General features: G+C 36.5%; 1 protein-coding gene across 8 annotated transcripts in view; it reads left to right on the top strand.

Annotated features, from left to right (window-relative positions):
• The window catches only part of CRPPA (CDP-L-ribitol pyrophosphorylase A), a 283,342-nt gene that overhangs the window by 233,353 nt on the left and 22,440 nt on the right, over positions 1-27,549 (top strand). For 2 of the 8 annotated variants that reach the window (XR_006889771.1, XR_006889772.1), the window contains exon 10: positions 16,958-17,124. The exons of the other annotated variants lie outside the window; for them this stretch is intronic. The gene's annotated coding sequence lies outside the window, so the exon portion shown is untranslated. The remainder of the gene's footprint in view (positions 1-16,957; positions 17,125-27,549) is intronic. 8 annotated transcript variants of the gene reach the window in all.

Here is a 27,549-nt window from a genome sequence, read left to right as displayed (position 1 = left end):
ATATCACAATTATAATGACTCTTCCAAAATTCTGCTTAGAGGTTAAAGTGTTTTCTTCCTTTCTGAAGATTAAGTATAAATGAAATAAAATGGAAGAAATTTTCAAACTTGGAAATAGTTAACTTTAAAATTAAATTTGAGGCTTTCCTGATCCTTAAACAATATTCATTTTTCTGATTACAAATTGTTTCAAGTCTAAAGGGTATATTAAGATATTTCAAAAACTTAGAGAGAATTTTATTTTTGTTTACCATTTGAAATTGTTTTCTCCTGGGGTGAAGTGAAACATTTCAGATATAGTTTATTGCTTATCCACTTGTTTCACTATAGCATATCAACTAGTTTTTATTGTATTTGGCAGATTTGTTTATTTAAGAAGGGCTTGAAGAGCATTTTTAAAATATTAGTTGGCAAGAAAAAAAAACAACTTGTCCCTACTCCACAGACCTACATCAGTACCCTCTCCTGAGACGACATTGTTACTTATTGAAAAGAGTTAGAAATAAGAGCTGATGATTTCTACAAGAAGTCCTCATTCACTTGCCAACTAGGCACATTCTCTTGGGCACTGTCTGCTGAATTTGGGCCACACATCTATGGTCATCTAACTTTTTTAAACTCAAACATACTCTATGAAGGGACATCCCTCACTATCACGCACATACAAAATTGTTGTGCTGTTTTTGTATTAATACCATAAAAGATTATAGAAAACACCTCTATACACTTTACAGAAAAACTTATAGTTTGCATATAAGATATATATCTTGCAGTTTACTTTGAATTCTGTTTAAAACTCTCTATTTTGTACTGCCTTTGCCTCACTTCCCTTGTGATGGAAAAGTTGATAGAGTTAATCTATTGGTAGCATAATGTTTGCTCCAAATGTCTGTCATTGCTAAGACATCATTAGGAAAGAAAAAGATTGTAATGGTCCGTCCTGGGAGGAGAACTTTGTGCGTTGTAACTTCTTTAGGCTACAGTGATGATTGAAACAGATATTATTTATCTGTAAGATAATAATTACTGTATAATATCTTAGTTTATAATCACACTAAATATTTTCTATTGGCCAAGATTCATAATTATTTCACTGTTGATAAAGAAAAGAGAATTACATTCAGGGAAAATGAGAATTAGAGTTTCAGAGTAGAAAACATATCCTTCCTAATTTTTGTGTAGGTTGTATTCTTAAGAGAAAAAACCTGTTATGTCCACTTATGCTGAAAGTACTGTGTGTGTATGTGTGCATAATAACTTATAAGGGGCTGTATAAGAAATTACACTGGGGAGGCAGCCCTGATGGCCTAGTGGTTAAAGTTCCACACGCTCTGCTTTGGCTGCCTGGGTTGGGTTCCTGGGTATGGAACCACACCACTCCTCTATCAGTAGCCATGCTGTGGTGGTGGCTCACATAGAAGAACTGGAAGGACTTAAGGCTAGAACATACAACTATGTGCTGGGGCTTTGGGGAGGAAAAAAGAAAGGCAAAAAGAAAAAAGAATATTAGGAAGATAGGCAACAGACTAAATAATTATATAGCTGTAGTTAGAGCTTAGCTGTAATTTGCTTAGGGCAAATCTTTCCCAGCCAAAAAAAAAAAAAACCAAAAAAGAGAAGAAATTGCACTGGGGAAGATACGATGTGTATACAAATAATCACCATATGAGGCAGTGTGCGTGGTGAGTGGAATAGACAATATGAAGGACCAGAAGAGACAGATCATTTCTGCTTGAAGTGATTGAGAAATGCTTCATGGAATGGATATCAAGATCAAAAAACTGAAAGACCATAGTTAATATGAATGAGGGCAGGAACTAAATCACCATTGTATTAATAAAGGATATGATGAGCCTGGCACATAGTTGGTACTCAGTAATTGTTTGTAAAGTACAACTGAGTGTGTTGAATTTTACCTAAAGCAAAATTCATATAATGAGAGCTGTAGGAAATTTTGTTAGGAAAGTAAGGACAAAAATGGTAGAGGCCTTGAGATGTTGTTAATATGCCTTTATTCATTCTTTGAACAATTAGTTTTTGGATCTGTACTATGTGCTGGGGTTTTTACTATGTAAATGCACCGAAATAAGGCAGACATGTTCCGACCATCAAAGAGCTTAGAGTTTTAACTTGGTTTAGGCAGGAAAAAATAAAATTTTTTCTCAAATGGGAAATTCTATTACTTGATTAATTTTTAAAGACAGATAATTAAGCCACTACTACAAAAGTGATGTCAGTCGTGTGAAAACCATGCCTGGCAGAGACAGGCACAGAAGAATGTGGGCATGGGTGGTTAGGGAGTTAAAGTGGGTGTTGTAATCACATATATTTATATCAGGCTACTGATAGAAGGTTTAATTTAAAAGGTGAATCCTTGGGAGTTTATAAAGGAGATAGATGCGAAGCATGTGGCCTCCCTCAGTCAAATGCTTTTCGGAAGCAAGCGAGTTGCTTCTTTATAAGAGAGGTTGGGCATGATTTGTGATATCATCCTAGTTTTATCATTTCAAATTTGATGATTGTAAAGTTCACTGGGTTCTTTTAAAATTTCTGAAATGGTAAGTTATGCTCAAGATCTTACTAAGTTGCTTAGGCTTTTGTCCTTAGTTTTCTATAAATAAGCCGTTTACTATTTTGCATATTATTTGAAGCCTTTATCTAGTAAACATTCTTTAACTAGAAATGCCTTTGATGCTAAACACAGATACTGATTGACAGCATATAAAGTATAAGCTTGTGGCCAACTCTAGTAGGCGGAATAGTACCCCTCAAAAATGTCCAGGTCCTAATTCCTGAAACTTGTATGTTACCTTACATGGCAAAGGGGAATTACAGTGGCAGATGCAAATAAGCTTGCCAATTAGCTGCATCTCTCTAAAATGGAGAAGTTATCCTGAATAACCTGGGTGGGCCCAGTGTAATCACAAGGGTCTTTAAAAGTTCAAGAGGGAGGCAGAAGAGTCAGAGTGAGATGCAGTGAGAAAGACTTGACCAGCTGTTGCTAGCTTTGACGACAGAAAGGGGCCATGAACTAAAAAATGTGGGTAACATGTAGAAAGCTGTAAAAGACAAGGAAATGGATTCTCCCCCAGAGCCTTTAACCCAATAAGACCTGTGTCAGTCTTCTGATCTACAGAACTATAAGATAATAAATTTGTGTTGTTTTAAACCACGAAATTTGTGGTGATTTATTATGGCAGCAAATAGAAAACTAATACATCAACATTCAATGGTGGTAAGGATCGTTTACAAGTTATTGTTAAACAAATATTGTATATTAAACAAAATATTGTATATTAACAATACAAGGAGTTGTAAAATGGAATGTCAAAATTGTTAGAGTTTAATCTCATAATTTTAAAACATGATTTGTTGTTGTTTAGAGTAGGTATGAGTGTAACTTTAAATAAAAGCTTTAGGGTGCTATAGATTTTTGTAAAAAATTCCAGCAGATTAAATAACAATTTTTAATCAAGTAAACCAAAATTAAGTTTATCAATGTAGTTCAGGGATTCCAAAAGGGAGATACATTTATTTTAAATATATTAACAGGATTATAAGTATATTCACACCCAGATTATTTGGATATCAGCAGTACAAGAAAGTACCTAAAGTCTAGGGAATCATATTCTGCATGTCATGATCTTGGTGAAGAGATTTCCCCAATCCTTTGAATATTCTTGAAGTTCCTAAAATTTATAATGGAGTGTGCGTATCTGTGGGGGTGTATGTTTTAACAAAATATGAATCATTTGCTCTGGTTGCAAATAACATAATGATGAAATTTTTGATGTTGGGGCCAAGTCTCTCACATAAGGTGTTGAATAAGTGACTATATATGTTTTTACAATTTAAAACAAGGCATGTGCAAAATGCATTTTGACTCCTAAAGCGAATGTGCAGTTAATAATTTTTCAAGAAGTTTAAAGAGCCTGTAATTCAGGTTGTCATTGAAGAACTGGCAGCTAATTGTCCTTTCAGAAATGTTACTTGTCCTTGAAAGGCTTTATGATGCCTTCCTCCGTCTCCTAGCCACCATGCAGTCAGTCTCTACCAAGAAAACTAAATGTGGATGTCACAGAAAGTTACTGGGATATCAAATACTTGACTTGGCACATGCTTTAATAAAGTTGAATGCCACCACATTTAGGCTTAATTTACAAAGTGTGTTTCCAAATAACTTAAGAATTTCAAAGTTAGCTAGTAACTGTACTGTAGCTATTTTATAGAATGGAGTAAAATGTTATATTTGGAAGAGACGTTAGTTTCTCCCATTTATAGGTGGTATTCTTGAGATCAGAAACTTTGTCTCATTTAGTTAAATTATATTGCTAAATTGAGATTCAGAACATCTAAAGGTAAATCTTACTATTTGCTGCTCGTATCATCTCTTTGAATTTAAATTTCCTTATCACTAATTGGATCCTTATCTGCCCTGCCTTCCTCCCCTGGTTGTTGTGAGGCTCAAATGACATAATATATTGGAAACTCATGTGAAATACACTAAGGCATAGATTCACAGCGTGTTGTTTTCTTCCCCCCTAAGAAGTGAATGACTATATGGTCAAATTTATTTGCAAAATGATGTATACTGTATTCCACTTGTGGAGATTCACAACTTATGTTGACTTATGAAAGACTCTGGGTACTCAGGCAGTAAAAAAGCCTGTTGAACCCAACATCCCACCCGTAGTTGAGCATGAAGCCCTTTTGTCACAGAATATACAATACATTTCACGTTATTTGGAAAACGCCTTCAAGCAGAAATTTACCCACAGGGAAATGAGGAGTCAGGGCTTATGGCTTGGAGATGGGCAAGGAGATATCGTACCTTTACACTCCATAAAATTCCCAATTAGTTCCTTTATTTCCTTCTTTAAATTTTGCAGGTAGAGAACCACAGAGGTTTAGAAAGGTTTTTATGGTATTGCTGAGGGATTTTAGAGAGAATTCTTTTATCTTTAATTGCATAACTTTATTACTATTATCATTATTTCCCATTTGATTCTAACTAGTGTCGATGAAAATAATCCATAACCAATCTATAAATGAAAATTTCGGAGAGTTTATTCTGAGCTAAAATCTGAGGACCATGGCCTGGGGCCTTTCTTCCCGAAGGAAGAAAGGGCACCGAAGAAATGGGGTGCACAGAGTGGTTATATACCCCCAGAGAGGATGTTTCACATAGGATTGAAATGTCCCTTTTACAATAGTCGCGAGACTGCTCTGTCGGCACAGCGATTGATGGAAACAGCAGGTAGGTCTGCTGTCTCAGTGAACACAGCAGGGTGGCAGGTCTGCTGTTTCGAGCTGGGTGGTCACAGGTGAGCTGGGTAGTCAAAGGTGAACACAGCAATCAGTTCCTAGCCTAAGGAAACATGCTTATCCTTAAGGAAATGCCAGTGTGGGGAGAAGTTGCACCTTTATCTTAAGGCCATTTGTTCTTGCCATAGTGAATATTTTAAAGCAGATATACAATGCGTGCTCAACGGCCACAGGCAGGCCCTTTTGGGAAAACAAAGTCAGGCCGAATTAGGTTTACACCAAATGTCTTCCTCATATACCGCAATATATCCTATTGCTTGCCATTTTTGTTTGTCACTAGCCTGTTTTAAAAGCATTTGTGGTAACTCTAGTAAAAATTGTGCATGACATCATTTATTTTGTGAGTTCAAAATCATAATAGTTTTGTGGAAAACTTGGATGAGGTTCAAAAGCTTTACTTATTTCACACAATTATATATATTGTATGTTAATTCTGTGACATTTATCTATTGAACAAATTGTATGTAAAGTTTACTATATGAGACCATAAATCAGCTACACGAGTTAGTTTCCCCTTGATTGCAAATATTACCATGATTACGTTTCCCAAGGACCATCAGTTCCATTTAGACAGTATTGGCCAGCGTATTGAGGGCCTGATTTTACATGTTACAGTGCTTAGACTTCATGCTTTATCTCTTTAATTGCCATGTTATAGCCATGAGGTAGTTTTCGTCCCAATTTTATACATAGGGAATCTGAAACATTGTATTCTCCTGACTCTTCTGTTTATTAGGGGAGCCACTGTTGTTCTAGTTATCTGATGACCTTCAAGAATCACCCCTGATTATTTCTTGGTGCCCTAGAGCCAGTAACTAAATGCTCTCTTTCTAATTCTAAATTCAAATTCTTCCATCTTTCTGGCATTTCCCATTTCCTTGTTTTTGTTCCTACTGTGACCACTATAACTCAGGTGCTGCTCGCTTCTTGGTAGGAGCTACCCCAGTAGTTTCCTAGGTGGTCCCTTTAGTAATGTCATTTCTGAAAACTGTCCTACATGCCTCAGCTAAAATGTCTGACCACATCTCTTGATTTCATTTCCCATACTATTGTCACTGTGTTGTGCTACTATTAAGAGAGAATGATGGTAGTATAGGGGAGGAAGACATATCCTCTACCCTCTGGGTCCTTCTGGCTGGGCTATGAATTAAATTCACATGAGACAGACTAACAGGAAAAAAATCAAAGAAAGCTTTATAACATGTATACATGGGAGACACTCAGGAAAACTGAGAAACTTGTCAAAATGTTGGGGGCTCTTATCTTAAATACCATCTTTAGCTAAAGACAAAGGAGGATGTGGGGGGTAGTGGTTTGGGATTTCAAAGCGGAGGAAGGCAATTCACATGGAAAAAGAAAAGCAAGGGGATGGCCTTTATCTTAAATTTCTTTTAGGTAGTTAGGGGGAAAGTCAAAGTTTCTTTCAGGGTTTTTAGTTCTTAACAGTAATCAAGGCAAGACAAAGAGACACTTCGGGGTGGCCAATTCTGATCCCCCTCAGTAGGTACCCTAGTGCTTTGCACATGACTACAGAAACCATAGCTAGTCATTCCCCTATATGAGATAAATAGACTTACACTTCAACCAGAATTAAATGTTCAGTGTTCAAGGATTCCCTTTGGAGGCAAGTGGCAGTGTCACATTCAGTAACCTTATTTGTACTTCGCCTTAGGTGGTCATGAACTTGTTTTTATGGACAAACACTTACCATCCTATTTACGCCTAGCTTAAATGGATCTCATACATGTCTATGGGTTTCTCTACTACACTTCTGGCCTTGTCTTTCCACTGACTTTAGTCTCAAAATTGTTGTGTAAGAGGAGTTTTTAATTCCCTGAGTGTCTTATGACAAAGTCTTTCCTAAATACGGGAAATTTTCACCTTCTAAATACTCATAAGCATGCATCTCATTCACTTTTACTTTCAAGTGATTCACTACTAGAGAATAAAATTGTCTATAGATGAGTGTTTTTGTTTGTGTTGTTGTATTTCTAAGGTGGAATGATGGTGATGGTAGTGATGGTAATGGTCGTGATGGGGACTTTGCATACTGCTTACCATATGCCATGCACTATTCTCAGTGCTTTGTACTCATCAACTCAGCCAATTACAAAATAAAGAATATCTTTTTTCCAACATTATTTTTCCACCATGAGCTTCAAATAGAGTATAGGACTGCCAAGCCTACCCTGTTACAAATATTTACCATAATTTTTTTCTTAATGTATTTCAGCTATTTATTATTCATCTTTAGATCATCTTGATGAAATCTTATTGCAATCCTTATTTGAGCTTGAAGAAACAAAGTTATAGGTGAACTATGGTTGAGATTCATTACTGTTTGTTCTGGTGATTTTATAATGCATTAATGTGCTAAAATCTAAAAATGCTTAAAACTTCATAGGAATTCAACACAGGATAGAATTTTGAATTAAACATTATTCTCAAGAGGAGATTTATTATAAGTCTATACTTAAAATGTAGATGTTAACAGAGGAGGATCCAAGATGGCGCCGTGAGTAGTCCTCTTTGTCTCTCACCCTTCGAGTCTACAATTATTTGGACACTCATTGCTTAACAAAGGATATCCAGACAGCATCTCAGGACGTCTGAGAGACCCACGCGACTATACATCAGAAGGCAGACGGACTTCCCTCCGGGAGGAGGTGGAGATAGGTGAAAACTCTCCGACCCTGACCAAACAGCCTAGTACCTGCAAGCGGCTTTCTTCCAACGGATGCCCCCAGAAGATCACCACACACCTAGGGCATGAGCGAGCACACACCAGAGGAGCGACGGTGGAAACAGGTGACCAGAACCCTACCTAAACCCCCCGCAATTACTCCTAAACGCAGAGGGAAACTCTAGAGTTACACACCTGAGCCCGCGGGGAGAGTCTCGCGCCGCCATTGGCGGGGAGATCCCGCCTAGTGTTCATGGCACCCGGAGGGTCCCAGAGAGAATCACTGAGGGTACAGCAGCCCCCCGGCTGCCACTGCCTGCACGGTGGGGAAAGGGATTGCCGGAGATCTCAGAGAGGACTGGGGCTGGGTGAAGCTCCAGAGGCCGGCTCCGCGCCCTGGAGGGGAAGCTCCAGAGTTCCACTCAGGCAGCAGACAAAACTCTCTGTCTGCCATTAGCAGAGGGGCCACGCCCAGCATTCACAACTCTGGGAAAGTCCCGGAGAGAATCCCAGAGGGTGAGGTGACCCCCAGCTGCCATTGCCCGCCCCATGGGGCAAGGGATTGCCGGAGATCTCTGAGAGGACTGGGGCTGGGTGAAGCTCCAGAGGCCGGCTCCGTGCCCCGGAGGGGAAGCTCCAGAGTTCTGCTCTGGCAGCAGACAAAACTCTCTGTCTGCTATTAGTGGAGGGGCCACTCCCAGCATCCACAACACCGGGAGGGTCCCGGAGAGGAGAATATGAGGCAGGGCAGCAGCTGACAAGCTACCACTGAAATCAGGATCTCCGGCTATCCCTCAGACAGGGCAAAGGGCTCCCTGAGTTCCTGGGGAACAGGACTGGGGCTGGATGGAGTTCCAGCAACCCAGCGCCATAGCCCAGGGGGAACCCTACAGGCTCACAGCAGCCTCAGGGAAAGCCTCTGCACAGCACTAGTAGAGAGCACCCATCTGGCAGCCACAATGCTGGAAGACCCCGGGACAAAAGTAGCATAGCTAGGTGAGCTAACCACAGACTGTAGAAGATGCCAATAGCTCTGCTGCGACCCATAGTGGACAAGTGAGATTTTTGTGGGTGCCGACAGTGATGGAGCGGCAAATATAAGTGATCCTACCCCTGGCCGCTGGAAAAGCCCATAACACCATTGCAGACCTCAAGGAGGGAGCACGTCTAGGTGGGCTGCAACAGTAGGCACCAGCAGCCTGAAGCCCCCCCGTGACGGCCCCCACGGCAGAAGAGGGAATCCAAAGGACCACTGTGACTACGAGGAGGGGCCCAGGCCCAGTTAACAACTGCGGATAGGGTTCCTGGTTGGTGCAGTATAAACAGCTGCTCCCCCACCACACCAGCAGAAACAAGTGGAAGGAGCAACTAAACTCTATGCGGAGGCACAAATCTACAACATCAAGCAATATGAAAAAATGCATTAAATTTCCAGAACAGAAGGAAAATAACAAATACACAGAAAACAATCCCAAAGAAAATGAGATATATAACCTAAATGACAATGACTTCAAAACAGCCATCGTTAAAATACTCAATGAGTTAAGAGAGAATTCAGATAGACAACTCAACGAGTTCAGGAGCTATGTCACAAAAGAGTTTGATACGATAAAGAAGAACCAAACAGAAATACTGGAAATGAAGAACACAATCGAGGAGATTAAGAAAAATCTAGATGCACTGAACAGTAGGGTCAGTAATATGGAGCAAAGAATTAGCAATTTGGAAGATGGGAATATAGAAATGCTGCAGGCAGAGGAGGAGAGAGAAGTAAGACTAAAAAGAAATGAAGAAACTCTCCGAGAATTATCAGACACAATTAGGAGATGCAACATAAGGATTATAGGTATACCAGAGGGAGAAGAGAAGGAGAAAGGGGCAGAAAGCCTATTCAAAGAAATAATGGCTGAGAACTTCCCAAATCTGGTGAGAGAGATAGATCTTCAGGTGACAGAAGCCAATAGATCTCCAAACTTTATCAATGCAAGAAGACCAACCCCACGGCATATAGTAGTGAAGCTAGCAAAAGTCAACGACAAGGAGAAAATACTAAGGACAGCCAGGCAAAAGAAACTAACCTACAAAGGAACCCCCATCAGGCTATCAGCAGATTTCTCAGCAGAAACTTTACAGGCTAGAAGAGAGTGGAATGATATATTCAAAAATCTGAAGGACAAAAACCTACAGCCGAGAATTCTCTACCCAGCAAAAATATCCTTCAAATACGATGGAGAAATAAAAACTTTCCCAGATAAATGAAAATTAAGGGAGTTCATTGCCACAAAACCTCCTCTTCAGGAAATCCTCAGGAAAACCCTCATTCCTGAAAAATCAAAAAAAGGAAAGGGGCTATAAAACCAAGAGCAGAGGAGATAAGTAGAAGGACAACAACAGAGAGTAGCAGCTCTTCATCAGAACAGATTAAACCATGGGAGGAGAAACAAAGGAAATTGAAGAAAACCGGAAAACAAGACACAAAATGGTAGTGGTAGGCCCCCACATCTCAGTAATCACTCTAAATGTAAATGGATTGAACTCCCCAATCAAAAGACATCTAGTGGCAGGATGGATCAAAGAACAAGACCCAACAATATGCTGCCTCCAGGAAACACACCTCAGCCCCAAAGACAAACACAGACTCAGAGTGAAGGGATGGAGAACAATACTCCAAGCTAATAATGAACAAAAGAAAGCAGGTGTCGCTATACTAATATCAGACAAGGTAGACTTCAAAGCAAAACAGATAAAGAAAGACAAAGAGGGACAGTATATAATGATAAAAGGGACTCTCCACCAAGAAGACATAACACTTATAAATATATATGCACCCAACTCAGGAGCACCAAAATTTGTAAAGCAACTCTTAATAAAACTAAAAGAATTCATCAACAACAATACAACAATAGTAGGGAACCTCAACACACCATTGAAACCAATGGACAGAACATCCAGACAGAAAATCAACAAGGAAATAATAGAATTAAATGAAAATTTAGACCAGATGGACTTAATAGATATATATAGAGCACTTCATCCAAAAACAGCAGGTTACACATTCTTCTCAAGTGCACATGGAACATTCTCAAGGATTGACCATATTTTGGGAAACAAAGCAAACATCAATAAATACAAGAGAGCTGAAATAATATCAAGCATCTTTTCTGATCATAATGCTATGAAACTAGAAATCAACTACAAGAAAAAAGCAGAGAATGGTGCAAAAATGTGGAGACTAAACAACACGCTTCTGAACAAACAATGGATCATTGAAAAAATTGAAGAAGAAATCAAATATTATCTGGAGACAAATGAAAATGTGAACCTGACATACCAAATCATTTGGGATGCAGCAAAAGCAGTCCTAAGAGGGAAATTCATCGCAATACGGGCTCACCTCACTAAACAATAAAAAGCTCACATAAGCAACCTCAAATGACACCTAACAGAACTAGGAAAAGAAGAACGAACAAAGCCCAGAGTCAGTAGAAGGAGGGAAATAATAAAAATAAGAGCAGAAATAAACGATATTGAAACAAAAAAGACAATAGAAAGGATCAATGAAACAAAGAGTTGGTTCTTTGAAAAAATTAACAAAATCGACAAACCTTTAGCCAGGCTCACCAAGAAAAGAAGAGAGAAATCTCAAATAAATAAAATTAGGAATGAGAGAGGAGAAATCACAACAGATACCAATGAAATACAACGGATCATAAGAGAATACTATGAAAAACTATATGCCAACAAATTGAACAACCTGGAAGAAATGGACAAATTCCTAGACTCCTACAATCTCCCCAAACTGAATCAGGAAGAAATGGAGAATCTGAATAGGCCAATCACAAGTAAGGAAATAGAAACGGTAATCAAAAACCTCTCCAAAAATAAGAGTCCAGGACCAGACGGCTTCTCTGGAGAATTCTACCAAACATTCAAAGGAGACTTAATACCTATTCTTCACAAACTATTCCAGAAAATTGAGGAAGATGGAGTACTCCATAACACATTCTATGAAGCCAACATCACTCTGATCCCCAAACCTGACAAGGACAACACAAAGAAGGAGAACTACAGGCCGATATCACTGATGAACATAGATGCAAAAATCCTCAACAAAATTTTGGCAAACCGAATACAGCAATACATCAAAAAGATTATACACCATGATCAAGTGGGATTTATACCAGGGACACAGGGATGGTTCAACATCCGCAAGTCAATCAACGTGATACACTACATCAACAAAATGAAAAACAAAAACCACATGATCATCTCAATAGATGCAGAGAAAGCATTCGACAAGATCCAACACCCATTTATGATAAAACCCTCAATAAAATGGGTATAGAAGGAAAGTACCTCAACATAATAAAGGCCACATATGACAGACCCACAACCAACATCATACTCGATGGACAAAAACTGAAAGCCATCCCTCTGAGGACAGGAACAAGACAAGGGTGCCCACTTTCATCACTCCTATTTCACCACTCCATAGTACTGGAGGTGTTGGCTAGAGCAATTCGGCAGGAAAAAGAAATAAAAGGAATCCAAATAGGCAATGAAGAAGTAAAACTCTCGCTGTTTGCAGACGACATGATCTTATATATAGAAAACCCCAAAGAATCCATATAAAAACTATTAGAAATAATCAACAACTACAGCAAAGTAGCAGGGTATAAAATCAACATACATAAATCAGTAGCATTTCTATACACTACCAATGAACTAACAGAAAAAGAACTCAAGAACTCAATCCCATTCACAATCGCAACAAAAAGAATAAAATACCTTGGGATAAACTTAACCAAGGAGGTGAAGGATCTATACAATGAAAACTACAAGACTTTCTTGAAAGAAATTGACGACGACACAAAGAGATGGAAAGGCATCCATGCACATGGATTGGAAGAATAAATATAGTTAAAATGTCCATACTACCTAAAGCAATCTACAGATTCAATGCTATCCCAATCAGAATCCCAAGAACATTCTTCACAGAAATTGAACAAAGAATCCTAAAATTCATATGGGGCAACAAAAGACCGTGAATTGCTAAAGCAATCCTGAGCAAGAAAAACAAAGCCAGCAGAATCACAATCCCCGATTTCAAAACATACTACAAAGCTACAGTGATCAAAACAGCATGGTACTGGTACAAAAAACAGGTCCACAGATCAATGGAACAGAATTGAAAGCCCAGAGATAAAACCACACATCTATGGACAGCTAATCTTCGACAAAGGAGCAGAGGGCCTACAATGGAGAAAAGAAAGTCTCTTCAACAAATGGTGCTGGGAAAACTGGACAGCCACATGCAAAAGATTGAAAATTGACCATTCTTTTTCACCACACACCAAAATAAACTCAAAATGGATCAAAGACCTAAAGATTAGGCCTGAAACAATAAGTCTTCTGGAAGAGAATATAGGCAGTACACTCTTTGACATCAGTTTCAAAAGAATCTTTTCGGACACTATAACTCCTCAGTTGAGGGAAACAATAGAAAGAATAAACAAATGGGACTTCATCAGACTAAAGAGATTCTTTAAGGCAAGGGAAAACAGGATTGAAACAAAAAAACAGCTCACTAATTGGGAAAAAATATTCACAAGCCACTTATCCGACAAAGGGTTAATCTCCATAATATGCAAAGAACTCACACGGCTTAACAACAAAAAAACAAACAACCCGATCAAAAAATGGGCAGAGGACATGAACAGACATTTCTCAAAAGAAGCTATGAATATGGCCAATAGACACATGAAAAGATGTTCATCATCGCTAATCATCAGGGAAATGCAAATCAAAACTACACTAAGATATCACCTTACACCCGTTAGATTGGCAAAAACATCCAAAACCAAGAATGACAAATGTTGGAGAGGTTGTGGAGAAAAAGGAACCCTCATACACTGTTGGTGGGAATGCAAACTGGTACAGCCACTATGGAAAACAGTATGGAGATTTCTCAAAAAGTTAAAAATAGAAATACCCTATGACCCAGCCATCCCATTACTGGGTACCTGTCCTAAGAACCTGAAATCAGAAATCCCAAGAGTCCCTTGCACCCCTATGTTCATCGCAGCATTATTTACAATAGCCAAGATGTGGAACCAACCTACATGCCCAGAAACTGATGATTGGATAAAGAAGATGTGGCATATATACACAATGGAATACTACTCAGCCATAAAAAAAGACAAAATTGGCCCATTCGCAGCAACCTGGATGGACCTCGAGGGTATTATGTTAAGCGAAATAAGCCAGTCAGAGAAAGACGAACTCTGTATGACTCCACTCATAGGTGGAAGTTAATATATTGACAAGGAGATCTGATGGGTGGTTACCAGGGAAAAGGGGGGGTGGGGGGAGGGCACAAAGTGGGAAGTGGTGTACCCACATCATGACTAACAAAAATGTACAACTGAAATCTCACAAGGTCGTAATCTATGATAACATTAATAAAAAAAAATGTAGATGTTACATTTTCAGTGGGCTAGGAAGGTAGCCAAAGAAATTTAAAATATTAGTCTGTGAATACAAACCTATGAAAACTCTTATCACAGATTTTACTTTTCTTTAAGAAATGGGAACTATTTTGCAACAATTGTTTGTGCATGACCCTTGCTCAAAATCCAACAATTTTGTCAGCATTTATATTTAAATTACCAAGCACCTCAGTACATAAAGTCTTTCTCTTCCTATATAAGCTCTTTAATACAATACAGAACTTCATTCTTGAAATTAGAAACCTTTTCCCATTAAGTGTGGTCCTGTATTTAAATTAATATACAAGTTGAATGTTTGGGCTTGCTAGATGAATACCTGCATATTTCCTACGCGTTTGAAGATCCACACTTGCCTAAAATTACTCATATAACTGCTTCACTAACATTTTTCTTATGAAGCAGTTGCAAATGTAGTTAAATAAATAATCTTGCTAACACTCTGATAATTACCAGTCTGGGAAGGACAAGAATTATAGTGAAGGATAGAATATATATGATACTTTCTTGGTATGCCCTTTAAGATGAAATGTTTTAATATTCTTATTAACATAGCTCACTTAAATCTCTTGTGTTTAATATTTTAGATTTGTTAGTCTTTGTGGAAAACTAAGTCAAAAGTTCTGTACAGCTGTTAGCTCATTTAGGGTCTATTTTCTCAACTCATTTACATAAATTAGAGAAGAAAAATATTAAAACGTTGGTTCTTGGTGTTTTGCATAAAATTCAGGTGTCAACTGTTGATTAAATATTTAAGAAATTGTATAATTAAAGCCTCGGTGTCAAAATAGTTTTTCTATAAATTGTTACAAAATAGTTTTCTTTTTCTTATAAAAGGTGAAAGAAGGCATAGGGGCTTTTTGGGTACTCAACCCTACTGTTGTGGTGCACAAGCAGTCATAGACAAATAGTAAATGAATGGATGGTTGCCTTTCAATGGTACATTAATTGCAGAAACAAGATGTAGCCTTGATTTATTCTTAGAGTCATAGTTTGCTGACCCCTGATGTAAGATCCCAATTTACATAGAAGGAAGAAGATGCAGGAAACAGGATGCTAATTAGACAAAGTGGAGAAAACCAACTAAGGAAAGTTTCTTAACCTGAGGTCTGTTGACGAGTTTTAGGCATTAATGTGCAAAATGTGCATTGGCTCATTTGTCATGTGAAATGCTTCACACCTGTCTTTAGTGCCTGAGGCACACTAGGTGCTCCGAAAATAGTTGTTTAGAAAATGAATGAATAGTTCTCAGCAGTTTATGACTCTCAAATGTTAAAAACCATTCTGTTTGTTAAAAATGGCAGAAATTTATAAATAAATGTGTCCTGGATTATTGAAACAGGTATACAGGAGATGCTGGGAAATATTCAAACCTTTTGAAAGTTTCCCTGTGAGTTAGAAAGGGTGTTCTTACAAGATTGAGATAAAAAGGATTATATAAGGCTGTGGTTTTCAAACTATGCTCTACAGAAAGATGTGACAGGTGGCCTTGGGGGCTTCTGTGGGTGGATGGTGGGCCAGACGGGGAAAGTTTCATTGCTGCCTCTTTTCCCTGGTTCTTCAGCTGAGGCAATTCAACTTTACAGTGTATTTCTCCATGTCTCTACATAGTAACTTATATGAATAAAGTGTACAACATAATACTTCTTAAAAATCAGTCATATAACAGTAAACTGATGAATAACATAAATATTTTACTTACCTTTCCAGTTTTTAGCTCTAGCTTATATAGTATTCCTTTGGATATATACTTTATCAAGAACAATAATTCTACTTGACTTTTTTTAAACAAAGAATTTTAATGTTGGCAAAATAATAGTAATCTTATATTTAATTATGTTTCTGGGAAGTATGACTAACCAGAGTGTGAGTGTGTTAACTGTGGCACTTCTCTGCATTTTGTAGCAGGTTTTCTGCTCTGGAAAGACAATGCAGCTGTAGAGGGTTAGTCTTAGAATTCCAAAATAGAAAATTAAGCCACATATTTAAGTTGGAAATATTTAAGTTATATTAATTCTTAAACAACATAGCAGACTTTAGTCTGGGTAACACAAGAGATGCGTTTTGTTTTTCTTTCTTCCATTATTCATCGATTTTTGTTAATTGTCTAGTGTATGCTGGGTACCAGGGGTCTGAAGGCAAGTATAGTCTAGTTTCAAGAGAAAAAAAAAGCATCAGATTTCTATATCACATTTCTATTTTAAATTATTTTTATTATGAATACAATTTACTCAGAAAAAACTTGTGATATAAAGGCTTTTCAATTTAATTTTTTTCCCCAGTAGTATAATCAGTGATAAAATACATATGAGAATTAACTTCATAAAATGTTGTATTTGATCAGGACTTTCTCAAAACTCACATTTAAACTGTAGAAAAGTTCTGGTGTGGATAGAACAGGTTCGAGGGGAACGTGTCAGGTTTTGTCATCTCTATTTTGCAGACGAAAAAGAAAATGAGAATTGGAGAAGCTTAATGAGATACCCAAGGTTACAATGTTCTTACGTCGCTGGTCTTTGGCTAGACTGCCTGTTCCCTCCTCCTTATGGTCTTTCCAGCACTGCACACTGCCTCTTCCTCAAGTAAAGCTTCATGGCCTTCTCAAATGAAGTAAGCTACTCATAGATTAAATAGTTTCTTTAAAATGTTTGCTAGATATTTTAACTAATGATTCTCACTCTCTACCATTCGTCCAAGTACAACATAATTTTAAAGAAAAATCTACTCTTTGTTTTTAAAAATGATTTCATAATATGCAGACACCTTGATATAATGAGAAAAGTATGTTAGGATCATCAAGTTACATTTTCCCTTGTGTTTATGTTTGGGGCTTGTGCAGGACTGCAGTTCTAATAAGCTTGCACACCTCACTGATGGAAGATAAAACATGAATCACAGGCTAACCCAGGTCAGTGCAGATTCACAGTATAGTGTGGATACCCTCTGAGGATCCCGTGAAAGTGCTTGAATGATTCTAAAGCATTTGGTTAATAGTTTTTGAAGGTACTTCACATTTATTTTCTATATTTCTCAGGCTCTACACAAGGATGCTTTCAACTTTCCCCCTCATCTCAAGACAGAGTACTTTTGCCAGTTCTATCCTTGCATAGCCAAGTCATTTTCTTGAGAAATTATGGATATTTAAGCTGTAGAAGATTTGTGCTATCTGAAAGGTTATTATTATAGGTGGTTAATAAACAACAGACATTTTATAGAACTGATGATCTTGTTTTCACATAAATATCTTCAGCTATAAAGAGTTCAGTTAGAGAAATATGCCAGATATATAAGAATAGCTGACATAGTTTATGTTCTATTAACTTTGCATATTTTTACAGCATGTTTTATCGTCTTAATATTTACATTATCCATTTTTTGTCACTTCAGAAATGAATAAAGCTTATGTTGTAAAATATTTTTTCTACAGGATATTTTCCTACAGTTTTAGTAGAGCATTACTAGTTTAATCAGCATTAAATGCTCATATTTTTTGCAAGATTATAATTGCAAGCATTCACTATTACAATTCATCATGTGTTGTTTGTGTACCGCATACAATATGGTAATGAAAAAGCAAAGGTCACAGCTATCTTTAAATCTGGCTCAGAATTATTCATTAGGTTTATTCTCAAGTTATTTTTCTATATGAAATGCTTACAGAAAAAAAATAGAACCACCAAAGCAATTCATCCTCTAATGAAAATCTCGAGTATAGTGTCAGTTGAAGTTGAAGGGAAAATTAAACCTTTTGTAGAAATAAGATGATTGAAAATTAAATTTAAATAGTATATAGTGTTCTTAATCATATCCTGATAAAAGGAAATTTTGTGAGCTGTCTGTAACATTCAATTCTCCTTTGGGTAGTTAATTTTGAATTCCATATGTCTCTCGTATTGTTATCATTAAAAAAAATAAAGGGGCTGGCCTTGTGGTGCAGTGGTTAAGTTGGCACATTCTGCTTTGGTGGCCTGGGGTTTGCTAGTTCGGATCCCGGGTGTGGACATGGCACCACTTGGCAAGCCATGCTGTGGTGGGCATACCACATATAAAGTAGAGGAAGATGGGCATGGATGTTAGCTCAGGGCCAGTCTTCCTCAGCAAAAAGAGGAGGATTGGTGGCAGATGTTAGCTCAGGGCTAATCTTCCTCAAAAGAATAAAAATTTAAAAAATAAATAAATAAATACATGATCCCATGCATTTTATAAAACACTTTAAAAAATACAGAAATATATATATTGAGGAGCAAAAGTCTCTTTTCATCCATCCATTCCATTTCTTTCCCATGGTTAACCACATCGAAAAGTTGAAGTATAGATATCTCGAGTTGAACATCTCAGTTTTCCTTTCTGAGGTAGTATCTTAATCTTGTCTTCTGTGATATAGTGATTCAAGAAATTATCTTAGTGAATTTAAACATGGCACAAATTATAGAGCTCAGAATTTTCACATATAGGGAATACTTTTAGAGATCATAATCTAGATACAAATTTTAAAATAAGATATATATTTATGCATATTAAGATATATATAATGTGTAGGTATACCATATATGATATATACATATATGTGTGTATATAATATATATGTGTGTGTGTGTGTATCGAATACATGGAACATCAGCACTTCACAGAGAAGGTTTCCAGGAAGAAAGTCGGTATCCATTGTTTATTGGGGCAGAGTAAGAGGAAGGGTAGTAGGAAGATAAATATATATAAAATAACATATGTTGATATTACAAAGAATATAAAATATAATTATATAATACAGTTATATTGATTATAGTAACATTGTATATAATATAAAAATAATACATAATATTAATTATATTTATTATAAATATTAACTTAATATTAATATATAATAATACATTAGATAAACATATATACACACATATGTACATATATATGATATTTCTTCCCACTACCCTCCTCTTACTCCACCCCAGTAAACAATGATACTTGCTTTCTTCCATGAAACCTCTGTGAAGTACTGATGTTTTATATATTTGATGCAGTGGAGACAGCTCTGAAAGGCACTATGGAAATAGAATGTTTGTCTCCAACACTAAACTATGAGTTCCTTAAGAATAAAGACTATGTGTTGCTTAGCAATTGTTTGCATTAATTTGTAGCTCTGTTTCAGGATCTACATATTTGAACTCAGTCTAGCTGGTAATGGGTTCTTTTTGAACTTCAGAAAGAATAGAACATAGAATCATAGAAAAAATGTTATTTTTGAAATTCAGATGAAACTGGATTCAATACTCAGGACCATCACTTATTTGCTCTGTCAACTTGGATGAGATACTTAATGTTTCTAATGTTTGTTTTCCTCATCTATTAAGATAAAATAATACTCATATCATTTGGTTACTTTAAGTACATTAAATGAGTTAATTTGAAACACTTGATAAAAGACGTGTGAAATCTTGGTTCAGATCTATATTTAAATATCTCAAATGGATTTCTATGCTTTTTTAATATAAATTTCTAATTTTTGGTAAAATATTTAATACTTAATTTTATATGTAGCTGGGCAAGATGAATTATGAATTTCATTTTCCATTTAATCTGCTCTTCCATATTAGTTGATTTCAAGCATAACACAGTTGCATTTTTTATCTAAGAAGGTAAAATTGAAAAGCTATTGAGAAGTAGGCCCAAAAGCTATTGAGAATTTGGGAAACAAAAAAGGAGGCAGTTGAAAAGAAAGCAATGTGCTTCTCGACTTTTGTTCCTGGGAGGAAAATGTGAATACTTCCATCTGCCAAGGACATGGAAGGGAAAATGGTACATAAATACGTTAGAAAGGGCACTGTAAGAGTTTTCATGCTTCAGAGATAAACAGATAATCATTGCCATATACAAGTTAAAAATAGTATGGAAATAGTTTTTCATGGAAGATTAACAACTGAAGCCAGAAATGTTTGTGGTTGCTCATATGGAAATTGCTTTCTTAGATGAATGTACTGACTGGGCAAGAAGTAGTCAGTAATTTGTGAGTTGTTACTTTCAAAGTTCAAAATTATGAATAAAGTGGCTCTGATTTCAGATAAAGTTGCATATGTTGGTAGAATTATCATTTCACTTTTGACTTTTGAATCATTTATGAGCGGAAAATTTTTTTTAGTGCAAAAGAATAACCTTCCCTCTGGCCCTGTTTATTGTTGGAGTGTAATGTTCCTGTACGCTTGCTTAAGTGCTCATAACAAGCCTGTGGATCCCGAAAGGGGCTGAAGAATTATTTCTGGTGGTCTTTGAATCTGTAATTGCTGCCAGCTGAGGAAGCAAAATTCCAAATAAGTTGAAGGAACCTTCACAAATATCACTTAACATAATTACAAGGCATAAAGCTCAATATATCGATTATATAGTAAAGTCTTACCTAACCACAAAGTGTTCAAGGACCAAACATAGATCTTCGTGGAGATGTATTTTAACCTTTTGCTAGACACTGTACTTGTTTAGATTTATTAAAACCTTCTGGCTGTGCGTTTGAAATTATGCCTGCTTAAAATCTCCTTTTGCAGATTTTCCGTTTGTTATGAACATTTCCAGGAGCACCTAACGGTAATGATAAAAATGTGATTGTCAAAAGGCATAAAATCTTCCATCTTTGCTTAGGTGTATTGGAATAAAGTGGTTTTGAGATCTTGGCCAAGGACACTTAGCATTATTTATTTACTATTTTAATAGTATGTTCCATTTTTAGGGAAATACAATATAAAAACCCAGACTCCAAAATAAGTATATTAGTAAAGGATCATACTGCAAAATTATTTTTACTTTTCAGAAAAATTCAATGTAATATTCACTTAAATATGGAACTTTTCATGATACCTTTGCTTTATGATTAAATTTAATTTTGGGGGTAAGTTTTTAGGTACATTTCTCATATTTTGACAAGGGGTAAATTTGTATGTGATCTGGCTGCTCCAATCATAATTCACAAAAGCAAGTTTAGAAATACCAGGATTGCCCATATTCTCAGATCAATTCTGTATCATTTACTCCTGTTTTAATTTTGACCTGTTAAAACTTCAGAGCGGATTCTTGAAATTATTGATTATTATTCTCTGCAGACTTAGGTTTCATATGAAGAAATCATCCACTCAACATCTCTTTTTCCATACGTCCCCTCATCTCATTAAAACATACTTCCTTTTCTAATTTCCCTTTTTTTTTTTTTTTAAAGATTTTATTTTTTCCTTTTTTCTCCCCAAAGCCCCCCGGTACATAGTTGTATATTCTTCGTTGTGGGTCCTTCTAGTTGTCACATGTGGGACGCTGCCTCAGTGTGGTTTGATGAGCAGTGCCATGTCCGCGCCCGGGATTCGAACCAACGAAACACTGGGCCACCTGCAGCAGAGCGCGCGAACCCAACCACTCAGCCACGGGGCCAGCCCCTCTAATTTCCCTTTTTTGAGTAGTATTTTTCCCTTATAAAGACTATAAATTTGAATCAATAAGAGAATTCTGTATATTCTCTCTTCATTATGTATGTAAGCCCTGTATAGATCTTGTCCTCATCACTTTAGTCAAAGTCTTCCTCACTTTATATCTAAAAATAATTGCTCTCCCTACCTCCAATCCATTGGTTCTCAACCAGAGGTAATTTTGCCCCCAGAGACATTTGGCAGTATCTGGAGACATTTTGAGTTATCACAACTGAGAGTGTGGTGCTATGGGCGTTTAGTGGGTAGAGGCTATGGATGATGATAAACATCATACAAAGCACAAGACATCCCTCTATAACAATTATCCAACCCAAAGTGACAATAATGCTAAGGTTGAGAACCCCTGCTCCATTCCCTCTTTGATCATTTCTCTTCCGGGTGATTCTTTTTAAAATACTACTTTTGTTGCGTAAATCATCTTATAAGGCATCTTCAGGGGGTATTATCTTGAGTATATGATCTAAGTTCTCTATCCTAGTTTCAAACTTATGCAACTAATATAATCCAACCCTGTTGCTGTGGGGCCCTCTGTTGCCTTTGTTAGTCAGGGTGCTGTCTTCACAGTCATGAGAACATGGCGCGCATTTTAGGGCCCCAGTGTCTATGCAGCATCCCCTTTTTGTAGTGCTAGGTTATTCTACTCCCTCTACTTCTGAACTCCCAGCTCAAGTCCTGGAAGGCTTCATTGACCATTGTTAAGATAGAATTGGTCCAGTGACTTTATGTCATTATCTGTATGTTACTCCTTAACTATTTATTTCCTCATTTCTGTTATGATCTTATATTTAAAAATTGTTTCTGTCAATGAAATCCATTTTGCAAAAATAATTTTATGTATAGTAGATTCCTTTTTATATACAACAGATGAAACCAGAGTCTTATCTACTTGAGGAATAGAATGAGAAGCTTTAATCTCCTTGACTTTCTGCCTGTTTCCTAAGCAGCCTTTGAGGCATTATCAGAGAATATTACAGAGTTAGCCCTTGTTTTATTCTTTAACTTTTTGGTATGTGTTTCACCATAAAAAAATCTTTAGAGATTATAAATCTCTTTATGATAGGAACTACCTGTTTTCACATTTCTGTGTACCTCATGGTCCCCTATGTAGCATGTATATATACAATAGATATTTAGTAACTGTGTGAATGGAGTAACATGGCCCAGTCATCAAAACTTGTACTGGAAACAAAGTAAACAGAAGGCAAAATCTTAACCCAGAAAGATTTTAGAGTGTAAAGTCCCAGTAAGTAAATATGTAAGTCTTTTCGCTGAAAATTTGCTAAAATGCACTAAAAGAACCAAAAACAGGAAATATATTCCATTCTGAAAATAGGGATCCCCTTCATCTTTAAATCCCAAACTTCTGGGAATATCTTCCAGATGTTATTCAGTTTGGACCTAATTTAAAAAATAAGATGCGGAGATTCATTACGTATGTCCCATAAATAAATGTGTTCTTCAGCAGTATACAAAAGAAAGAAAGAAGATTCCAGGGAGTTTCCTGATTACTGCAACTTGGCAGAATGAGGGCTGGGATCAGTGTTACGAAGTTGACAGTTGCCCTTTGGAAATCCATTCCTCAATTTGGGAATGGGCAGTGGAGGACAGAAGGACGGATTTGCAGCCCTGGAATTTTTCTTTTTATTGACCTGTTTAATTCTCTTGTAAAGATTAAATAAAACATGCAAGACAGAGTCTACTAGATGCTCATCTCCTCCTCATTTCAGAAACCCAATTTATTTGAGACAGCAACATCATTTCTCAGCTACCTGTGCAGCTTGGGATGGTCTCTGTGATTTAGCTGAAGATTTTCGAGAGTCTTTCAAGAGACTCTTTTCTCTCACTCTTTCTTAATTCCTCCTGCCTGCAAAATATCCAGTGTGCATTAACAACACAAACAATGAACATAAATAATGAATTCTTTTGTTTTCAAGACAGATTATCATCTATTTCCAATAACTAAAAAGTCACAGCGTATCTATTATTTTTAACATTATAGTGACTTCAGTATTTTTATTCCTCCTAATTCTTATGAAGAGTTTAGTCAGGACAACTTATTTTCCAGGAGGTGTGATAGGCGTTCTTTGGATGGAATCTGAAATGATCTGAGGTAGAATGTGGAAAGCTTTTTAAGAAGTTCAACAGTTATTTAATTGTGTGCATTCATATTCTTGTCCCAAGTCTAATGTGAAGCTAGGTCATCAACCAGGAAAGACCAAGTCTTGAGAGTTGGAATGGCAACATATCAGAATGGTTGGAACCCAGAAACAGAAATGTTCTTCCTGGTCATTGGAATAGTATATCAAGAAGGAATGGGAAAGGGTGGGACGGAGATGAAATACAAACTTAGAATAGGAACAGAAAAAAAGTTACCTCCTGAAAGAATTGCATAAGTGCATCAGTGAATAGTGCCAGAAACTAAACTTCGTTCCTTACACACTTATGCATTCAAATTATGTAATTCTCTGTACAAATGTGTACTGGTACCTACTCGGGTTTGGACATCATGAGAGATGCTCGGGATGCAATGCTGAGCACAAGCAGACAAGATAACATGGTATCTGGTATCATAGTGTGAAGCTTCAGGCCAGGAGAGAATCACGCGAGCAAATATAAAATTGGAACAAAGGCAAGAGCTAGACAAAAATACAATGAGAGCCTAAGACGGATGTATTTGACCTAGGCAGGGATGGCAAGACAGACTTTCTTGAGAAAGAGGAATGAAAATGAAAAGCAACTTTTCCACCCAAGCAGAGATCTGAAGGAAAGTTAAGATGGAAGAGAGGACATTCTAGAGAGAGGAAGCAATGTATAAGAAGGCCTTGTGATAGAGAGAACTTAAACTCAAAAGGCTAAAAATAGGCCAATAAGGTTACATTGCAGAGAGAAAGGAGGAGCATAATGTGTGATGTCACAAGGTGGATCAATGTCATTTTTCCCTGAAAAATAATGTTCCATAGTACTGATTAAAATTGAATGGATTGCTAAAACTTTGAGTCTTTTTCTTTTATGCTTTTGCTCTTCTGGCTTAGCTACAATTACTAAAGCAATATATACCAGTGTTTCTTGTTTATAACCATAGTATAAGACTGAAAATAATTTGTATATTTTGCTTTAATCATGAAGTAAAAATAATTATTTTCTGATGTCTATGAATTACTCACTACTATTGATATATTCTTCTCCTTCCTTCTCGTTTACTCATCTTACCCCTAGTCATAGTAACTTTATTTCTTTAATTATCATAATCTGTTATAAATGCAACATATTTGGCTTTTTCTTAATTCTGTCCATTACAGAATCCTGCTAAGGTGTTATGTTATCTGGGTCTAATTTTTCCTTCTTCCTTACAACTTGGAAACTGATTTGGAATCTTCTTTTCCTTTACTGACTGATTTTTTTCTTTCTATTACTAGGAACTCCCATGTCTTAAATCTCGCCCAAATCTAGCTTTCTTGCCAAGTTATTCCTTTGGCTTTGTTATTTGTCTTCTGGTTTCTCTTCTTTAGATTAGAAACGTTTTTTTCTCTGATTTACCGCTTGCATGAAAGTCACAGATTAGCTCTAACCCAGACTGGAGGACGTCCTGTGTAAACATACTTTGGATTTCCCTGACCAAAGATTTGCTTTCTTGAAGTCGTATGTATCACTTTGGGAAAAGAAGAGAAAATGACATCCTTGGTCACTGATATTGTTTGCAAGAAGTTGAGATGAATTTTAACAAACTTGCAAGAATACTTCTCTATTTTTTTCCCTTAAAACACCTGAAGCAGAAAAACTGATTCGTTTGTAGCTGTAACTGAAGAGTATGGCAGCCTCAAATATTGCATAAACTTATTCGTTTAACTGAAATATTGACCCAAACTAACATAATATTTTATTGTTTTATTAGTCAACAAAAGTAAACTGGAATTAAGAATGCTTACAATAGCATTCGCTATAAAACTATAGATGAGTAAGATTTAACACAATAGTAGTTTTTTGTGATTTTTTCTCTTTGAATATCCTACAAATGTAGAGTCAAATTACTTGTTCTAAGTTGCAAGTACTAATATTTATTGATTAGTCTGTTTTAATTTGGAAATGTCAGTGCTGTACCTGACTCTTCTCAAGACTTAATTATGACCTTTTTTGGAGTTTTATTTTGTTTTTGCTAATGTGGTTATCTTTTTAATTAAATTTTGTAATTGGTTATTGCCAGTGTTTTGGGAGCTACCAAATTTTGTGAATGGGATCTTTAAAAATATTAAATTTTATAATTGATTATTGCTATTATATAGGAAATGTCACATTATTTTGTGAACTGATCTTGTACCTAACCACTTATCGAACTTTGTTAATAGTTCTTTTATATTTTCTAATGATTATTTTTTATGTTTAAAAAGAGGATAGATTATGTCTTACTTGCCAATATTTGACACTCTTATTTATTTTCTTATCTTGTTACATTGGCTGAGAAACCCAGTGCAATGATATATTTTAGGAGTGATGCCAGTTATCCTTGTGCTTTCTGTAACTTTAAGGGAAGTTCTTAAAGTAATAAAAATGATTCTTTTTTTTTTTTAAATGTGGTCATTCCCAAGAGGAATACTGGTATCTTAGTACTAAATTCACACTCTGTTGTTTCCATTTTCTTTCTTTTTTTTTCCTCCTAAAGTCCCAGTACATAGTTGTATATCCTGGTTGTAAGTCCTTCTAGTTCTTCTACATGGGATGCTGCCTCAGCATGGCTTGATGAGCAGTGTGTAGGTCCATGCCCAGGATCTGAACCGGCAAACTCCGGGTCGCCAAAGCAGACTGTGCTAACTTAACCGCTACACCACCAGACTGGCCCCGAAAATGCTTCTTCTCACCACTTTTCCTTCATTAGTTTTTATTTTCTTAATGAGGATACGTGTTGAGTAGTACAAAATCTACTTATAAGTTCCTATTATGTTTTTCCTTTAATTTCATAATGTGTTAAATCAGTCTATTTATGCATTGAAACTAAGCTTGAAATCCTATTATAAACTCTTCTTTTTCACAATGTGTTGTATTTAGAGAAGATTATATGTATATTATCACATCTTTTAGTTAACACAGTGTTCACATTATTATTACTATATACATGTCATTTACTTCTGATAGCTTGTTTCCCTTATAGAATATCCCTTTTCCTTCTAGAACTTCCTGATAACCTAAGGTGGTGTTATTTCTCTAGACCAGGTGCTCACTCGATCTACTTTAGGCTGTGGATAAACATCTTTATTTCCAGTTCTTTAATATAGGTGGAGAATGAGGGATGGGCCAGCCTGTTGACTTTGTAGAATATAGTTAATGAACTCTTAAGATTGGCCTCTGATCTTATTCTGCTCCTAGAATTTGTTTACTCTCTGCTTGAATCAACCCAGAATAGTCTTCAGCAGATTCCTACCTTGTCCATGTTTTGTCCTGTGGTTTTTGTTTCCAGTCTAATCCCGTGTCTTTCTATTTCTCAGAAATTCTCCAAAATTCTTAATCACATCATAGCATTCCCCTTTCTTTTCCAATATCATCATATATGTATGTGTGTGCATGTATGTTCTTCAAGAGTGCTTTT

The sequence above is a fragment of the Equus quagga genome, chromosome 8 (genome assembly GCF_021613505.1).
Source record: "Equus quagga isolate Etosha38 chromosome 8, UCLA_HA_Equagga_1.0, whole genome shotgun sequence".
NCBI lineage: Eukaryota > Metazoa > Chordata > Mammalia > Perissodactyla > Equidae > Equus > Equus quagga.
This window is presented reverse-complemented; position numbering and strand designations above follow the sequence as displayed.